This window comes from Saccopteryx bilineata, chromosome 4 (genome assembly GCF_036850765.1).
Source record: "Saccopteryx bilineata isolate mSacBil1 chromosome 4, mSacBil1_pri_phased_curated, whole genome shotgun sequence".
Lineage (NCBI taxonomy): Eukaryota > Metazoa > Chordata > Mammalia > Chiroptera > Emballonuridae > Saccopteryx > Saccopteryx bilineata.
This window is the reverse complement of record NC_089493.1, coordinates 112,603,344-112,617,400: the sequence shown is the minus strand read 5'-3', so window position 1 is coordinate 112,617,400 and position 14,057 is coordinate 112,603,344. Positions and strand designations below refer to the sequence as shown.

At 39.4% G+C, this 14,057-nt stretch overlaps 1 pseudogene; it reads right to left on the bottom strand.

Moving 5' to 3' along the window:
- Positions 1 to 14,057, bottom strand: part of LOC136335530 (urotensin-2 receptor-like) — a 167,913-nt pseudogene that overhangs the window by 72,327 nt on the left and 81,529 nt on the right.

Genomic DNA, 14,057 nt, shown 5'->3' with positions numbered 1-14,057 from the left:
AGCGGGAGAGGCTTGGGAGATTCTCTCCGTGGGCGGGGCACCTCACCCAGCCATTCAAGCTAACAATCAAGCGTTGGGGGAGGGGTGCGCGCAGGCAGCCTAAAATACTTTCGGAAACACAGCTGCGACCCAATCACTGAAATTAGCTTAACCCATGAAATCTGCGCACCCTCGGTTCTAATTGATAAGATCTCTCTCAGTTCAGCGATCCAAGACAAGAGGCGTGATATTTTTTAGTGCCTCTCGCTAAAGGGGCGGGGGCAACTTCTGATTGATAGAGCCTCCATATTCAGGGATAAACGCTAACAAGAAGGACTTGGCAGATAATAAGGTCTATACTACACTAGTCGTAAGCAGAGACTAGTGCCTCTTCTTCCCTGCAAAAACAGGCTACAAAGTGTGGAAAGCCTGGGTTGAGAGGTCCAACTAAATGATAGGCGCTGATCAGTCACCTTGACAACAATTGACTCCCACCCCCGCCTGATTACACTGGAGGCCCTGACTGTCAGAGCCTTTCCCAAAGCCTTGCACTGAGTGGGGATAGAGTGGGGATTTCCCAGCTCTTTGAGCCTCTTACTCCCCAGGCAGAAGCAGTTGCAGCCTTATAGCTGGATCACCAGGCTGCTAATTCAGAAAGGGGGGACTAGGAGAGAGAATCCAGGAAAGCAAACTCTCTCATCGTTGAACCTTGCAAATGCCAACAAGCCTTTACTTCCAGCAAGACTAAAGCCAATTATATGACATTGCCATAGAATCCCATCAACTGCAAATCCCTACCTAAGAGTGACACAGGGGCAGAGCCTGGGGTACAGAGTCACTGACCAGGAAGAGGGAGACAAAAAAAAAAGGAAGAAGTTAACCTCTCAAAATCAAGAAAAACCCACAGATTTTACAACTTGATCCACTAATTTTTTGTTGTTGTTGTTGTTGTTTGTTTCTTCTATCTTTTTGCCTTTATTTCCTCCACCTCGGTCCTTCTATTCTCTGCCCATCTTATACTTCCCCTTTCTTGAACTACACTACTCATGAGTGTTGCATTTTATTTTTCTTCTTCATCCTCACCCTCCTTTAAGGTTATACTCCAAAACACTTAACTCTCACTCTCTCCTCTTTTTTTTTTTTTGTCTTGCTTTATTTTGTTTTTTTCTCTTCCTATTTTATTTCTTCCTTCGTTTTTCTCTTTTTCTTATTTTTTCCTTTCTATTCGTTTTTTCTTTTCTCATTTTATTTTTCTCCCATATAATCCTCAATCACGAACAAATTAGTTAATTTGGGACTCAAGGCTTTTTTTGGGCTTTATTTCTCTTTTTTGCTTTTGTTTTTATTTTTTTTTCTTGTTTGTTTATTTTTGTGGCATTTTGGGTCTTCCCAACCCAAGGTCTCCATTGTATTTAGTCTTCGCTCCACTTAATACAACAGATTTTTACTTATTATTTTTATTTTTTCTTCTTTATTATTCTTTTTTCGTCCTTTTTTCTGGTTCCCTCTTATCCCTCTCATTATATCTCTTAGTTGACCATCACTTACAAGCAAATCATCTTATGCTTGTCTAAGATTTTCATCCTTTTTTTTTTTTTTTTTTTTTTTTTTTGCATTTAGTAGGTCCCTACTCCCTTTTTTTTTGCCCCTTGAACTCTTCACCCCAAATCAGGCCCTCCATTATAGGCACGATATTTCCCTGAGGAGGGGAGAGGAGGGAAAGAGAAGAGAGAAAAAAAGGGGGAAATAATAAATTATTACTGTTTTTTTTTGTGGGGTGTTTTACTTTTTTTTTTTTTTTTTACTTTTTACTCTTTATTAATTCTAATTAGTGCTATCAATAAGACCACCCTCAGATGCCGATAAGAAAGAGGAAATCGAATATTATGGATACAAAAGAAAGAGAGGCAACACAAATAGATGTGGAAAAATCTATGGAGAAAAGACAACATATTGGAAGCCTTGGAGCTAAATGACAGAGAATTTAAAATAGAAATCTTAAAAATACTCAGAGATATACAAGAAAACACAGAAAGGTAATATAGGGAGATCAGAAAACAACTCAATGAACACAAAGAATATATTACCAAGGAAATTGAAACTATAAAAACAAATCAAACAGAAATGAAAAACTCAATTCACGAGCTGAAAAACAAGGTAACAAGCTTAGCTAACAGAACAGCCCAGATTGAAGATAGGATTAGTGAAATAGAAGACAAACAACTTGAGGCACAACAGAGAGAAGAAGAAAGAGACTCAAAAATAATAAAAAACGAGAAAGCCCTACAGGAATTGTCTGACTCCATCAGAAAGAATAACATAAGAATAATAGGTATATCAGAGGGAGAAGAGAAAGAAAATGGAATGGAGAATATACTCAAACAAATAATAGACGAGAACTTCCCAAGCCTGTGGAGGGATCTAAAGCCTCAAATTCAAGAAGCAAACAGAACACCAAGTTTTCTTAACCCCAACAAGCCCACTCCAAGGCACATCATAATAAAGATGACACAAACCAATGACAAAAAATTCTCAAGGTAGCCAGGGAAAAGAAGAGTACAACATATAAAGGAAGGCCTATTAGATTATCATCAGATTTCTCAGCAGAAACTCTACAAGCTAGAAGAGAGTGGACCCCAATATTTAAAGCCCTGAAAGAGAGGAACTTTCAGCCAAGAATACTATACCCATCAAAGCTATCCTTCAAGTATGAAGGAGATATAAAAACATTCAAAATACAGAAAAGATGAGAGAATTTATCAACAGAAAGCCCCCACTCCAGGAAATATTAAAGGGGGTTTTCCAACCAGATTCAAAGAACAAAAGAAAACAACACCACAAGTAACAGCTCCACCAAGAACACAATAAAACCAAACTTAAACTGTGACAACAAAGGAAAAAAAGGGGGGAGAGGATGGAGATTAACAGTAGCAAAGGATGATGAAGTGCAGAAATACTTATAAGATAGGGTACTACAATTGCCCTGGCCGGTTGGCTCAGCGGTAGAGCGTCGGCCTAGCGTGCGGAGGACCCGGGTTCGATTCCCGGCCAGGGCACATAGGAGAAGCGCCCATTTGCTTCTCCACCCCTCTGCCGCGCTTTCCTCTCTGTCTCTCTCTTCCCCTCCTGCAGCCAAGGCTCCATTGGAGCAAAGATGGCCCGGGCGCTGGGCATGGCTCTGTGGCCTCTGCCTCAGGCGCTAGAGTGGCTCTGGTTGCAATATGGCGACGCCCAGGATGGGCAGAGCATCGCCCCCTGGGGGGCAGAGCACCGCCCCTGGTGGGCGTGCCGGGTGGATCCCGGTCGGGCGCATGCGGGAGTCTGTCTGACTGTCTCTCCCTGTTTCCAGCTTCAGAAAAATGAAGAAAAAAAAAAAAAAAAAAAAAAAAAAAGAAAACAGGACCCATACATATGCTGTCTACAAGAGACACACCTTAAAACAAAAGATACACATAGACTGAAGGTAAAAGGATGGAAAAAAAACATTTCAGGCAAATGGAAATGAAAAAAAAGCTGGGGTAGCAATATTTATATCAGACAAAATGGATTTTAAAACCAAGCCTATAGTAGGCAATAAAGAAGGTCATTACATAATAATAAAGGGAGTAATCTAACAGGAAGATATACCCATTATAAATATCTATGCACCTAATATAGGAGGAGCACCTAAATATATATATATATATATATATATATATATATATATATATATATATGCAGACTTGGATGGATATAAAGGACAAGATCAACAGCAATACTATAATAGTAGGGGATTTCAATATCCCACTAACATTACTAGACAGATCCTCAAGAAAAAAAATTAACAAAGAAACAGCAGACTTAAAGGACATACTAGATCAACTCGCTTTAATAGATATCTTCAGAACCTTTCACCTTAAAGCAGCAGAATATACATTCTTTTCAAGTGCTCATAGTACATTCTCTAGGATAGACCACATTTTAGGAAACAAAAGCGGTCTCAACAAATTTAAGAATATTGAAATCATATTAAGCACTTTCTCTGATCACAATGGCAAGAAAATAGAAATCAACCACAACAGAAAAACTCAAAAATACTCAAACACATGGAAACTAAATAGCATGTTATTAAATAATGAATGTGTTAATAATGAGATCAAAGAAGAAATAAAAAAACTCTAGATACAAATGATAACAAGCATACATCAACTCAAAATTTATGGGATACAGCAAAAGTAGTACTGAGAGGAAAGTTCACAGCATTATAGGCATACCTTAAGAAGCTAGGAAAAACTTAAATAAACAACTTAACCCTGCATCAAAAAGAACTAGAAAAAGAACAGCAAGTAAAGCCCAGAGGTAGTAGAGGAAGGAAATAATAAAGATCAGAGCAAAAATAAATGACAAAGAGGCTAAAGAAACAATACAGAGGATCAATGAAACAAGGAGCTGGTTCTTTGAAAGGTAAACAAGATCGATAAACCTTTAACCAGACTCACCAAGAAAAAAAGAGAGAGGATTCAAATAAATAAAATTAGAAATGAGAGTGGAGAAATAACAACTGACACAACAGAAATACAAAATATTGTAAGAAAATACTATGAAGAACTGTATGTCAAAAAAAAAAGAACTGTATGTCAAAAAACTAGATAACCTAGATGAAATGGACAAATTCCTCAAAATATATATACAATGTTTTAAAAATCAATCTGAAGAATCAGAAAACCTAAACAGACCAATTACAACAAATGAGATCAAAACAGTTATCGAAAAACTCCCAAGAAACAACTGCCTGGGGCCTGATGGATTCACAAGTGAATTCTACCAAATATTCAAAGTAGAACTAACTCCTATCCTTCTCAAGCTATTTCAAAAAATTCAAGAGGAAGTAACACTTCCAAGCTTCTTTTATGAGGTGAGCATAATTCTGATTCTAAAACCAGGTCACATATGAGAAGCAATCAATAAACTAAAAGTGCTACATCTACAAGTTAATGCTTCTCATCTCTCTCCCTTACTATCTGTCCCTATCTGTCTCTCTCTCTCGCAAAACAAACAAACAAAAACAAAACAAAGCAAAACAAAAAAACCATAAATAGTGAAGCATTAAAACATGATCTTGAATAAGAGGGAGGAAACTATTATGTTGAGTAAAATAAGCCAGGCAGAGAAAGAAAAATATATATGACCTGACTCATTTGAGGAATCCAAAGAACAATGTGAACTGAGAAACGGAATTGAGACAGAGGAGAGATCAAAGAGACTAGAGGAAAAGAGAATAGAGGGAAAGGGGATGATAGGAAGGGATAAAACTGAAGAGAAGGGGGGAGGGTGCTATGGGGAAGAAGGCAAGGGAGATGTTGAGGGGAATATGGGGGAGGGGGGATGCATTTGGGGCAACACTAGAATCTATGTAAACACAATAAAATCAATTAAAAATGCTAATTAAAAAAATGAAAGTTTGCAAAGATACCTGCTCTGCCAAGTATTTTTGTATATAAATTTCTGAAAGCCCAAGATGACAGACTATCTGTTATGTATATGAAGATAAAAGCACCTACATTTGTGATAACCAGGCGATAAGCAGCATGGATTGAGAGTGATGCTAACCCCTGGATAGCCTCTTTACCTTCATAATTGGGTTGCCGTCATGTCCAGGAAAAGAGGTAGCATTAATTTCCTGTAAAATATAAATATTAATTTTTCTTTAATGCCTTTCTCCACTCTAGTATATACACATCGAAGATTCACTTCTCCTACTGAAGAATATATAATCTATTCTCTTGCCTATGGAGGAGTCTTCACCTGATAAGAAAACTTCATGTCCAAATCTCTCACCTTTCAAGGGAAGAGCTCCTTTCCTTGTAGAAAGGTCTGTAGAGGCACCAGAATCAAGGCAGCATGATGCAGCTTTATTGGCATGTGGAATTCCAGGGCACCTTCTCATCCTGCACACTCACAAATCCCACAAACAGCAAATTCTGAGACTGTGAAGTTGGCAGAACTCTACAATTGATTTATACCCTCTTAGGAATTACAGTCTTTGGAATGTAAATTATTCATTTTGTTGTTTCACCCATATAAATTGCATACTTGCAAAAGGGTGAAGAAAGACAAATATTTTTAAGGCAAATTTATTTGTTTCCCTTCATGTTCGCATTTAAGATGAATTGTAACCCCTTACCCAAAGTATAAATAAAATTAAATTAAAATAAAATTTTAATTGCTTCCATCAAAAATATCTTCCTCCTACAGTTTAAATACTCTTTAAGTCTTGGGAAAAATGAGGGTTATAACTCAGTTCATGCACCAAATCAGTGGTTCTCAACTTGGTATAGTTTTGCCTCCAGGCACATTTGGAGGGGGAGTTGCTACTGGCCTGGAGTGGTTAGGGACTAATGATGCTGTTAAACACCCTACAATACACAAGACAGTCTCCACAACAAAGACTTACCCAGCTCCAAGTAGCAATAGTGCCAATGTTTGAGAAACCCTGCTCTAAATTAGAATTGTAGTTACATAATAATTTGAAATGCTAAGTTATTTTTGTTCCCTGTTTTTCCCTTTCCTTTCCACCACAGTCAAATAGGTGCAGTCTGTTCTATGCATGGCAGGAAAACAGAAGCTTACAATTTTTATGGGAAGAGGATTTGAGAGCAAAGACAAAAGTGTCTGTCTTACAGAAACTTGAAAGAGCAAGGATATCCCCAAGACTGAAAGAATTGCTTCTGTATTAGGGGGAGGAATAAGAAAGGGAGAGGGTTGGTGTGTCTCAAGCTCTGAAGGAACCTAGGGCTTGCTTACTGATAACACTCCCAGGGGGCTAGGAAGACAGCAATGAATATGGATTGTGTGTGCACCTTGGGCAGCCCTGCTGAAGACCATGGCTTTAGAGGGCCACCAGCTCTGAAGAGGTCATGTCCACAGGGATGATTGCCATCTGAACAAAACCTATGTCCCTAGGGCATTGGACCCCCCAAATTAACCATAGCATTATCCCAGGACAGTATTTGTAGGGAAGGGGTTCCAAGAAAGGCTGAAGTGGTTGTTCGGGTTTTGTTTTGTTTGTTTTTGTTTTTGTATTTAGCCAGTAGAACACAGGATTGGAGGCAGAGTTGTAAAAATAGTCTGTTAAATTTCTTAAACATCTAAGTTTATGAACTAAAGTTTATACTTTGGGAAAGCAAGACTAACACAGAAAACAGGAGTTGATCAGTGAATCTTCAGCAGTAACAATCCCTACAACTTCATAGACTTACAAATATTTATTTCATATTCACCCTTGAGGTTGACTGGCAGAGTACCACATGTTTTCTCATTCTAGAACTGCTGCATAAGGGGCAGCCCCTGTGTGCAATGAGGCATTCTTGAGACAGAAGGGATGAGAGTGAGAGCTGGCCGAAACACACGATCTCTCTAAAAAGAACACAGTACATGTCACATTTCTTTATGTCCATTGGCCAAAACAAGTCATATGATCAAGTTAAATATTGTAGAGGTAGAGAGGGACTGTCCTCTCATAGGAAAGGGGGAATAAATTGCAAACAACACTAATAACTCTAGCAAAGAGCAAACATCAGAAAACAATCTGATTCTGGGCTGACTTGAGAGATGATGGAAATCCTGAGACCTGAAGAGATAGGATGGTCAGGAAAAGCACTACTACGGACAATGTGGACACGAGGTGGGAGTGAAGGAAGAAAACAGACCTTACTTGATGGTCCACTATGGGCCGGAAACTGTGCAACCCTGTTTCTCATGCTGCCTCAGTAAGTTTTACCATCCTAGGAGAAACAAGCTCATTAAATTACCCTGTCATTTAAGTTGTAGTTTTAAAATACCTGGTTCTAAAATCCACATTCTTTCCAATTCATGGCACGAATTAGTCAAACTTAAGGGGAAGTACAAGGGGATAGCATATGACAGGCAGAAGAACAGCTAGGAACAGAGAAAGGATTTTTCAGACTTCAGAATTTATGTAACAGTAAGAATCTGTCCTGATCAGGACAGCAGGTCAAGTGAGAGAGCTGTGAGAACTACAAATTAGCAGGGGAGATCAGGTCATGGAGGGCTTTCATAGCCCAGACAAGTAATAGGAGGAAGGATGGTAGATTGGGGTCGAGACATCTCACCATTAATAGCAGGTGAACTTGGGCCAGTGTCTACAGGTTCTGTGGGTGAGCTCACTCATTTATGAAATGAAAAAGTGTGGGAAGGAGATTGTGGGGCAGATAGTTTCTAAATCCCCTATGGAGGCAATGCATAGAGGTCTGACAACATTTCAGGGAAAGGTCATCAACTCAACCTCTTGCTTCATTGTCCCCTCCCAGTTCCTGAGTTTCCCAGCCCCAGGCTGCAGGAGACCCACCACACTCACGAAGACAGGACTCTGAGGGTGTTTGAGGAAGCAGCCAATTTTGTCCGTTTTAGCAGGCAAAAATTCTAACTTTTTGTAAGAAGCCACGGTCACTGACATGATGAAGGAGGTTTATAAGAGAGGTGGATGTGGCGGGAAGAATGACGCAGTATACAGAGCGCGAGCTAGAGATAGAAAGAAAAAAATAGTCATTTTGGTAGGAAGGCTTGGGAGGAAAAGGGCAATGGGAACAGAGAAGAAAGGGCATTTCAGGGACAAATCTAAGGTGACAATGGTCTCAAAGTGTTCATTCAGGATGCAAGATCTAAACTGGCATCCTGTCTGAAATGGATTCTTGAAATAATTTGTGACTCAAATCCTGGTCTCCTTCCCCCTTTTGGGGGTAAAAACTGGTCTGTGCTTTTTACCCAGTCACACATAAACAGGGTTTTGGCCACTTTAAGTGTCTAACACCACAGAGACGGGAGTTGTCACTCCAGTAAATTAGCTAGGTATGTTTTAGGTGTGATGGTAAAGGGCCCATTGTGGACCACAGTGCTGGCAGGACCAGGCAACCTGTGATTGAATATGAAATGAAGTGATGGCCAATTAAAAGTTTTAAATTTGAGTCTCACAGATTTGCCTTCTGGCTCAATAGAAAAAGAAAAAAGTGTTTTCTACAGGAAAATATGTAAGATATATAATCCATAGACACGCCAGTTGAAACATGACACATTTTCAAAATCTTGGGTGACTTTTAATACCATAATGTTCAAATGTCAGAGTGACTAGTATGGGATACTAGTCTAATTGCCACCTTGGGTATTTATGCAAACTATAAAGCCTATACCAGATGAAATTCAACCACTTTTGGGGGAAGTCCTCTCAATAGAAAAGCATAATTCAGACAGCCCTCAAAAATCAATTAACTAGAAATTTGAGATAAAAGTATATCAGAGACCTGTGGTGGCGCAGTGGATAAAGCGTCGACCTGGAAATGCTGAGGTCGCTGGTTCGAAACCCTGGGCTTGCCTGGTCAAGGCACATATGGGAGTTGATGCTTCCAGCTCCTCCCCCCTTCTCTCTCTCTGTCTTTCCTCTCTCTCTCTCTCTGTCTCTCCCTCTCCTCTCTAAAATGAATAAATAAATAAAAAATTAAAAAAAAAAAAAAAAAAGTATATCAGAAATGGGACCTGGAAGAAAAATTCTATTTCTGGAGCCAGCACTTAGCCATGGTCACCCTCAGCACAGGTGTGCTCCCCCCAAGGCTGGGCTCCCCGAGACCTCATAGGACCACAGACGCCTTCGGGAAAATCTCCACTGGGTTAGCTCACAACTGTTGGTCAGTCACCGTTTAGGATTTGGGGGACACAAATGAAAAGAAAAAGACAATCCTCATCCCTAAAGAGGAGAAACAGAGAGGAGAAGCAATTGAGAGACATTTCCAAGATCACTGAAGAATTAAACTGAAGCATCATTAAATAACCAAATGAGAGAAAAATGTACCCAGCTCTGTAGACAAGAGCTATACTGAGAACAGTGAGGACTGGGAAAACCTTAAAGCCTTGGTCCAGGACTGCTGCCAATGACCTGGGCCTCAATCTCCTTTCCTTTTATTACTGTGTGCCAGGTACTGTGCCAGGTATGGGATACCAAGCCTAGTGACAAAGATACTAATAAGGGGATAAACCACATGTTGTACAGAAAGAGCCACTGGACTCAGTAAGCTCTCAGGCCTGTGACAGTTCCAGCATTCCACAGAGTCCCTGAGCACAATCTGGGCTGAAACAGGCATGGGGAACTTCATCCAACGAAGAGACTTGACCTGTGCCTAGGGAAACAGGTAGGACTTGAGGAGCAGCCCAGAGGGCAGGGCAGGGGGTGGGGAGGCCAGACAATGTGAGCAGGAGTCAAAGAAGAGGAAAGTAGTCACCTTCCTAGAGATCAGACCCATGAAGGGGAGTAAAAGAAGATAAATTTGAGTCAGATTTTTTAAAAACGTTAAAAGCTAGATCAATGAGTTTGTAGCTTTTTCTATAAGGAACCAATGGGTGTTTTGTTTTGTTTTTTTATCTGGGGTCATATAATTTGATAAAAACAATACACCAGCAGGGCTGAGCCTATTAAAACCACGATGGATTGAAGTGGTAAGGATGAGAGCAAAAACATGAGGCAGAGGGTTATTGCAGTAATCCATGGAGCCTTGCACCAGGACTGTGGGGGTGAGACTGAGGGGAAGGACCCTCCACTGAGAGGAGCAAGGGCAAGGCCTGGCAAGTGACCAGGATTATAGGACAAACAATGGAGAATCCAAAAGGACTCAGAGACCTTAAGACAGAGAGGTGGGCATCAGTCGGGTTATTTTCAAAAATAAAAAAGTTGGAAAGGAACATCTGTCTGGAGTCATGCCAAGCTTCAGCTGTCACCGAGGGGAACTGGACTGGTTTCGCAGTTGGTATTTACGTGTAGCCTAACTTTCATTTGTAGAACCATTTATGAGTCATCCTATGCCTTGACTTGGTTTAAAAGACAAACTGTTTTTAGCTGATTGTGTATTTAAATTAACCGTCAGCCCAGTCATTGATAGCTACCCTCATATCCTTGTTACAATGAATTGTAAGTACTATGCAAGGTTACTCTTGCCAAGAGAGAAGTTCAATTACAATACATATTCCATTGTTTTAATCACAGTTCTGTACTGCCCCAAAGATATATACAGGGAAGCAGATTGAAAATGTCATTGCAATGCTTTTCTTTAAATAAAGGAAAATCCATTTACCCAAAGTGACACCCCTGGACTGGATGAAAGAATACTGAAGCAAATTTCATAAGCACCCACAGTCTCAGGAAATAAAAAGCAGCAAGACATTTGTCTTTTCAGAGAAAAGACACAAGACAGCATTCCTAATAAACAAGCAAAGGAGCGAAAGGAGATAAGACAAACTAGAAAATGTGGCGAGAACTGTTCCCTGAACAGTAACTACTGGAGACCAGAATTTTTCCAAGTACTTTGGAGAAAATTAAGAAATAAAACAACCATGAGTCAGATAAGACCCTTTGGGATATGAGCATTTAAAATAGAACATGAACACTTTCAAATCTCAGACTCCACTAGAAATGATCAAAGGCACTTCTCCCAAGTACATACCATTTTGTTTAACCTACTTAATGTATTTTTACAAGCTAAAGAATATGATTTATAGTTTAGCTCTCATAGTAAAAACTGGATGAGCTTCTCTTAAAGAGCTAGCACATTAAAGTATTAAAAGTACTGGCTTACTTTCTTAATGATTTTCTTATGTGAGGTTTTGAAAACCTCCCCCCTTTAGATTTGCCTAAATATTTAATAGTTTGTTAAAACCAAACAAAAAAGGCATGCCACTGAGTTTGACAGAAGTTACAACTTTATTTTTTCATTCTTTCTGCAGATGGACTATCTAACTTAAAGGCACCTTCCAATTTAGTCCTTGACATAGCCATATCCATCCTCCACATACAGCCTTCTACATCTACGCTGTTCAGCATCAGAAGCACTGGAGTTGCTATTAGAAAATTGCAATATCCACTGGGGTTCACCACCCCCATTTCTCCCAGTTTATACAGACTTCCATATATGAAAAAATTCTCATACTCAAATGATAAAAATATTATTAAATTCTTGTATAACCTGGAAATTATCCAGCAGTCATTTTCTTCAAGGAAAAAAAGGTGGGGGGGGATGGAAATACTCAAAAAAAAAACACATTCAGCACAGCTACATTGAGTCTCCCAAGAACCAGAACATCATCTTAACCTATTCTGGAAGATAAAAATTCCCTGTAATTGAAGACAGACAACTTTCTCAGGTCAAGGAATTTGACAATTGGGGTCTCTCTACTCCACTAATGGAAAACTCTCTCTGGTGGGTTTCAGTTCTCTCTGGAAAAAACAAACAAACAAACAAAAAACAAAAAAAAAACGGTGCTTGCTTAAATCTGGTAAAATTCTAGCTCAGTCAGCTTTAAAACTGAATATACTCATTGCAGCAGGACAGAATTATAATAGCACTTCCTTTATCCCCACTGCCAGCAGACTCCTAGGTGCCTGTGTGAACCAATGCTCAGTGTGTTAGCAAAATCCACAATTATCAACAGAAAAATATATAAATAATATTTTTTTTAATTTATCGATGGCTTTGTATATTTTCAGCAAAAAAAAAAAAATTATGAAAATAGATCCAAGCAGACTCATGTCTAATGGCTTCCCATCAAGACCCAAATGGAAATGACTCTTATCTACATTTTGCCATTTATATTTCCATAGAGTCACTGTCTATGGGACAGACTGCTAATTGTCCCACAACCTATCCTCTCCTTCACTCTTATTGTAATAGAGCACCAAAGTTTTAGCCAGGTACATGTTGTAGTCATGTGACTAATTTCTAGTCAATAGGATGGAAGTAAAGTGATATGTTCCTGCAACTTCACCCAGAGTCCATTGTGAGTGTGTCACTAGTCCCAACTTGGCAACTTGAATTCTGCAGTATCAGTAGTGGTGTTTTCACTCTACCGTGATTGTGGTATTATCCTGACTACAGAGTGCTAAGCCTGATTCTTTATCCCTCCCAGAATTCTGTGAGCTATCTGATATCCTTTTTATAAACTCTTTTCCTGCTTAAATTACCCAGAGTTAGTTTGCATTGCTTGCAACTGAGAACTCTGACTGAGACTCTGACACCATTCAAGGTTTCTGTGTATACATAGCCTTTGACCTTGTAGAGTCTTCCATGTCTAGGATTAAGTTTTTGGGGTTTTTTTAATGTTTATTTATTGATTTTAGCAAGAGAGGAAGGGAGGGAGAGAGAGAGAGAGAGAGAGACAGGAACATCAATCTGTTCCTGTAAGTGCCCTGACCCAGGGATCAAATTAGCCACCTCTGTGTTTTGGGACAATGCTCTAACCAATCAAGCTATCTGGCCAGGGACAGTAGTAAGTTTTTTCACCTTAGCACCTTCCTCCCAATGTGGAATTCCTCTGTAAAGTGAGATTAAAGGAATAAAAAAATAAAAAACATGTCAGAACATATATAATATATCCAAGCAACTTACAGTCTAGGCTTCCTCCAGGTGGCAATTCTTTGTTCACAGTACACATTATTTATTTAAACAGTGGTACTGACACAGTTTAATATTTTAGGAATTTCTTCAGGATCACCTTGTGCTTAACACTTATTTGTTTTTTAAAATATGTGTTTAAAAATTCAAATATTACAAGATCAAAAATTAATTCCTTGCCTGACCAGGCAGTGGCACAGTGGATGGAGTGTCAGACTGGAATGTGGAGGACCCAGGTTCGAGACCTTGAGGTCACCAGCTTGAGCACGGGCTCATCAGGTTTGAGCAAGGCTCACCAGCTTGAGCCCAAGGTTGCTGGCTCAAGCAAGGGGTCACTCAGTCTGCTGTAGTCACCCCCTCGTCAAGGCACATATGAGAAATCAATCACTGAACAACTAAGGAACCACAATGAAAAATTGATGTTTCTCATCTTTCTCTCTTCCTCTCTTTCTGTCCCTCTCTCTGACTCTCTCTGTCTCTGCCACAATAATAATAATAATAATAATAATAATAATAAATTCCTTCTCAACATTTCTTAGTTTTCTAGTTCCCCTCCCTAGAATTAGTGTGCTGCCTGTTTCTTCGAATCATTTGAGACACAAGATAATGCAGATATATAAAGATATAGATATGGAGAGATAGATGTTTATA